The sequence below is a fragment of the Hippoglossus stenolepis genome, chromosome 9 (genome assembly GCF_022539355.2).
Source record: "Hippoglossus stenolepis isolate QCI-W04-F060 chromosome 9, HSTE1.2, whole genome shotgun sequence".
Lineage (NCBI taxonomy): Eukaryota > Metazoa > Chordata > Actinopteri > Pleuronectiformes > Pleuronectidae > Hippoglossus > Hippoglossus stenolepis.
This window is the reverse complement of record NC_061491.1, coordinates 22134258-22140475: the sequence shown is the minus strand read 5'-3', so window position 1 is coordinate 22140475 and position 6218 is coordinate 22134258.

Below are 6218 nucleotides of genomic sequence, written 5' to 3'. Positions count from 1 at the left end.
GTCCCACACAGAGCACCCTACAGGGCACTGATCATGGCATCATTACTGCAGGTTATATCATCATCTGTCCTTATTGCACTTTCAATTCCACAGTTCGCTTACAGGCGCCCTAAATGCTACTTTTTCCTATTTTTATTTCACTCCCATACAGAACCTGCAGCTCACTCCATTACACTAGAAACTCATAGGACGCTGCTCTTCATCGTCTTCATTTAAATGGCTCTTCATCACGTCTTCTCACTTATCAGGGAACCATCCCGGTTTCTTCCTGTGGAAGTGGCACCCAGGAGGGCGCTTGCTCCCAGACTGCCACATATAGAGGCACGCTTTAGGGCACTTCATCCTGATTTACCCACAACTAGGACATCCATTACTGAACTTTGTTATGTTCCGTCCTCCGTGGAAGGCATTCGATCATGGTGTCTCAGCACATTAAATGACACTTACACAGAATATACATTTCATCAATAATTCAGATGTAGCATCTTGGTCCTAAACCTTTAGAAGTTCTATCGTTTACCATAAAATCAGGGGCTTTATGTGCTGTTTGGGATAAAGAAAGACTCTTTTCACTTTCTCAAATTGAAATAAAATAGACCTCTGGCTCTTTCTCTGGTCCAGTGAACACCACGCCTGCTATAAGAGCCGTCCTGTGTGTGTGTGTGAATGGATTCCAAGCTCAATTTTCTTTGATGCTGCCAAGCTGCACTGACAGACTGCAAAATGGAATTTGACCTATGTAACGTCCTTTTTAATCAGAGGTAATTGACACAGATAGACCTTCATCATAATCGTGTGTGCCCTTGCTGAGACCCTTTCATTGCTCTGCCTCTGCGACTCCCACCAGTTACAACAGATAAATAAACTCTCGTATTCCAAAGAGAGAAAAGCCACCAAGGTCTCTAACTCTTGAAATAACTCACCATTTCCAATGATGTTAACAGAATAATACACCGATCGGATTAGGTCCTTTAACATTTACATTTCAGTAAACCTTTGTAACTCATCTATAGTTTTCCTGCATGTTAAAACCTAAACTCCAGGCACCTTTTTCTGTTGGCTCCACACAGTTATAACACAAGTTGGCTCCACTCGTTGGTTCAATTAATATACAGTAACCAGTTTCTCCTTTTACCCTCCGTTCTCCTCCCTCCCCTGCTGAGGGGAAAAATGTGTCTCATTCCAATTTAATGCATGGCCAATCCCCACCTCCACAGAGCAGTAATTAAAATCCACACGCAAACCCTCATTCATCAGTAGAGATGACAGAAAGAGAGAGAGAGAGCGGGAGAGAGAGAGAGAGAGAGAGAGAGAGAGAGAGAGAGAGAGAGAGAGAGAGAGAGAGAGAGAGAGAGGTGGGGGGCAAAGGGGCTCCATCTCTGTACCCTTGAATTTAGAAATCCAAACTGTAAAGCGTGATGAAGAGAGGCAGGACGGGGTCAAGTTTGACTTCTTCAGATGTGTGATACAGGTCTTCTGACCTCATGCCTTACTAAATGTTGACATCCCTAACATGTGTGTGTGTGTGTGTGTTTGTGCAACATGTTACATTCCTCTAAATAATTAGCTTCCACTCTGCAGAACCTGCAGCGATTTTATCTTATTAGCACCCACCAGTTTAAGCCCTGCCCCCAGAATTAGTCATTTTTTCTCCTTCCCTATTACAGATCCCCCACCTGGTGCACCCCATGGCAGATTTGCTGTTTGACAGCAGTCCTGCTGTGCTCTCCTGCTTTACACACACACACACACACACACACACACACACACACACACACACACACACACACACACACACACACACACACACACACACACACACACACACACACACACACACACACACACACACACACACACACACACACACACACACACACACACACTTATTGCATGACCATGACCCTCACAGAGCCCCATGCGTGTTCACAATGTCCTTCGGGGTGCAGGGACACCAGAGGGGCTCTGGGAGGTTGATGGGTGTGTGTGTCATTGTTTGCTGTCTGTGATTACGCATGTTGCCACCCGGCAGCTGTTTGCATGTTGATCCTTCTGTCCATCCACACGCGGCCGGGCCTTGTCTGGCGCCGCGCTGACGTCACATCGCTCTTGGGCTCAGTTACATCTTTTTTCAAAAATACACAAAAGAACAATGTTTTTCAAGCTGTGCCTGACAAGTCTTTTTTTTTGTTCAAGGGAGGACGGCTGTGAAATCATACAGTGTGCATGTAGCGCTTTAAGATTCAAAATGGGGAAAGGCTTGTTTCTGTCCTTGCACATCATCACATTTCTCATCAGCACTGTTTTGTTTTCAATCAACCTTGGATAAAGTGTTCAAAAGAGACAAAAACAAAGCATTTTCAGCTTTAACAGTAGAATAACGTCTTTCTCTTCACTCCTATCTCAGTGATGGTGGCATATGTCCAAGGCCTCTTCCACCCCCCCGTCACCCCCCAGCCTTCTCTCTGTCTGCTTTTTTTTTTCTCTCTCTCCTGCAGTGGACTGCACTTGAGCTTGAATGGCCAGGGCAGGACAGGCAGCTGCCTGCATGGGTCCTGCTCCAGAGAGCGGGAGGGGTGGAAGAGAGGGGTGCACAGACTCTAATGAGATGCACAGCTTCAATGGCCACTCTCTCTGAAGAGGGCAAGAAGAAAAGGGCGCTCTCTCTCTTTCTCCCCACTCCCCTCTCCTCCGTGCCCCTTCCTCCAGCTCCCTCTCTCTCTCCTGCCCTCCTCCCCAGCTGGCGAAGGGCTTTGTTAGGCGCCAGATGATACCCCAGATGCCCCGGCCCAGCCGCCCCTTTCAGCTACATTCACCAGCCTCCCCTCGGGTCAGAGGTCACCACCGGGCATCTGAATTGGTCTCCGTGGCAACAGTGGTCATGGCGGTTGAGAGTGGCAGAGGCTTTTTGTCGTCACTTGGTTGCCATATAGACAGAGTTTGATAAATCAGATTCAGTCGCACAGAGAAAAAGTGATGTATGATTTATGAAGAAAGTGACTTGAGAGTGGTGACACAGCAAACAGAAGTGTTGAGTTATTATTTGATATAGAAGATGAATGAGATGGAAGCATTGAAAAGTCAAAGAATACACAGAGGAAACAGTAAAACTGAATTTTGGAGAAGCTTTGCTCCTTTTCACTTCTCCTCATGCAGCCTGTTTGAGATTCACTGCTCCTGAGCATCCTGCAGTTTGCTGCTGCTTCAGCCCTCTGCTGGGCAAACACACATCACTGCATCATTTCACGTCACCAGTCCACAACCGATACACTGTGCAGATCTATTAATGCACATTAAAGCCCCGTTTGGATGTTTGGAGAAATACTGAGTGTTTATTGCTGACAGATAAAAAGAAAATATTAAATGTGAAATATTCCAGCTATGAAAAGAAGGGATAATGTATCATCAAGAAGACTTACAAATGTGTACATAGCAAGTATTAGACGGATAAAAGTATATTTATTATATTTATAAATACATGAAAAAACAGCCAGAATGTATTTTTAAACAAAGAGAATCAACTTTCCAAAACAATTGTGCTTTTAAGATCTGCAGCTGGTATGAATCTGGATGGTCACAGGTAAAATTAACACATGTCAATGCAGTGACAACGAGTAAAGAGCGTTACAGTAAGAGAGCGGAGAGAAGCAGAGGTGGGTGAGGATGTCAGGAGACACAGCAGAGGTAAGAGGGTGACGAGGGGACAGAAGAGGGAGGAAGGAGCACGGGGGCAAAGGCTGAATGTCTATTTTTAACCCACACTGCAACTTTTTCTAAATGCAAACAAGTGATGCCATGATGCTGCACACAGAGAAAAGAAAATTGTGCTGACAATAGACTTTTCTTGATATGGGAGTCAGTGTGTAGGTTATCCAGGACCCAGTGAAGCCCTGAAAGAGTACTACATATAATACCTTATAAATATATATCATATATATATATATATATATTTGATGCTTGTTACTTTTTTTTAATTCTCAAGGTGTCATTCGGGGCCTTATACAATTTAAATCGTGCCGGGCCTCCTCCAGCTCTATCTCTCGGCTCCCTCCTGCTCTGCAGCCTGTGTTGGTCACGCTGTCCAAACAGATCAAAGGTCACACGATAAGGAGAGGGCGAACACTGGGACCCATTCAGCAGCCCGGACCAAGAGCGTACAGCACGTGGGCACCGAGAAACAGAGAGAAAAAAGACAGAGAGAAAGGGAGAGAGAGGAGTTTGGGCCCCAGTGTGCGCTTTGACAAGTCCTTAGAGAATTCTGGGAGAGTCCTTTCTTCAGAGGGGGACATGGAGGAGCTTTTATATGACGTTGATTTGTGATGCAGATACAGACCAGTTTCATTGGATGAACAGTATATTGGTTTGCATGCGAGTCTGCGAAGGGTTTGTTGCCCACCGGCTTTAAGCTCGCAGGTAAACAGCCACTGTGTTGGTTCAGCCTGTGGCTCTGACGCCTCCCTTAAGTCCTCACACCCTCAGATAACACAGCTGATCAACAGTGGCTCACTGCCCAGGACAGGACGACCCTGCTCCTCCCCTGCAGCCACACGCAAAGTGTAGAGACTACAAATGAAAGTGCACAGTTTGCAGGGAAATGAACTGGTAACTCTTCTTACAGAAGGAAAATTACACTCAGTTGCCATTCAATTGGCCTGTAAAACCAAACGAGTGTAAATTTGAAATTTATGATTGTTTTAAGACTGTAGATTGATGCTTTGTTCCGCCCTATTTCCAGTGGATCAATGAGGGAAGTCAAACAGGAGCTGATTTTCAAAGTATGTGCATTTACCTGTCCCATACTGTACGGTGGGAAAGTTGCACAGAAGCTTATTCTACAGTAGCAGTGACATTAGTGATTTATATGCAAAATACAACGTGTGTATTCATTAGATCAGCGATCCATCACTGGAGAAGTTTGATTTTTCAGATAAGTTGCAACTCATGTCCCCATAAATGTCAATTCTTCTATATTAATATGGCTCAACACGTTTCACATCACCCACAGAAACATAATAACATCATCCTTTGCCTGACTCTGAGACATTGAGGGAGAGAACTGTTAAATTATTCCCCTAAGCTAAAACATTCGTTTAAAAACACAGTGAACTCCTTTTGAATTTCTTTTCTCTTCACTCTCATTTTACAGCCACATTACAAAAATGTCAATGTTGTTATGCAGGTGTCTCTCGAAGCCAAACAGCAGACAGTCAGGATCCAGATTTAGCCGATGCCTCAAAGATGTGAACATTAAAAAAAGAATCCCAGATTGTGGCAGCGGTGACGAAAAGGACAGCCTGACTTTTGTGTGCCACTGGTTTCCCCTTCCCCATCAGCGCTGCTATTCAGGGCATCACAGGCACTATTCCTGATTAGCTGGAGCATCTCATCAATAGGCCTGACTGTCTGCTCTGGCCTTTGGACAAGTGGCCCTTTCTACTCAGCGTCACTCCTTACTGCGTTAATGGGTGGAACAGCTCGGAGAAGAGTTAATTATTGCCGAGCACATGGCTGGCATACAGGGCACGGCGCAGTTCAAGAAGCATGAATGTGTCACAAGACGCCCGGCACTTTAACACATGTGATGACTAAGGAGATGTGGAATTACAGTATATGTTTGTGTGTGTTGGTGTGTGTGTGTGTCATGTGAAATCCAGAACAGTCTTGTTTTTCAATTGTTGTTTTTTTTTTGCCATTTGTGAAAAGGGAAATAAACCTATGAAGCAGAAAAGATTACTTGTATTAATTGCAGGAATCTGAGGGACAGATATCTGCCCATTAATTGAAGAGAACTCATAAAACACGGCAATTTCAGAGGTGATGCAGAGAAAACAGAAACTTTGCAGAAACTGTGTCACTTAGTCAAAACAGGCACGTCCAGCCAGTCGTACACACACACACACACACACACACACACACACACACACACACACACACACACACACACACACACACACACACACACACACACACACACACACACACACACACACACCTTGAATTGGAAGCTGTGTGTGAGGCTGCGTGGATTAGATGAGTACACCTGCAGGACCACAGGGAGTAGCCATGACAGTCATTGATCTGATCTCATCAAAAATACATCAAGATGTTTCCCCTCCAGACATCTGCCATGAAATATTAACCAAATTGAGGATCGGGAATGCAGCCGTAAACAACCATCGGCAGCTTTTTCTTCAAATACATCTGGAGGCTTTTCCTTG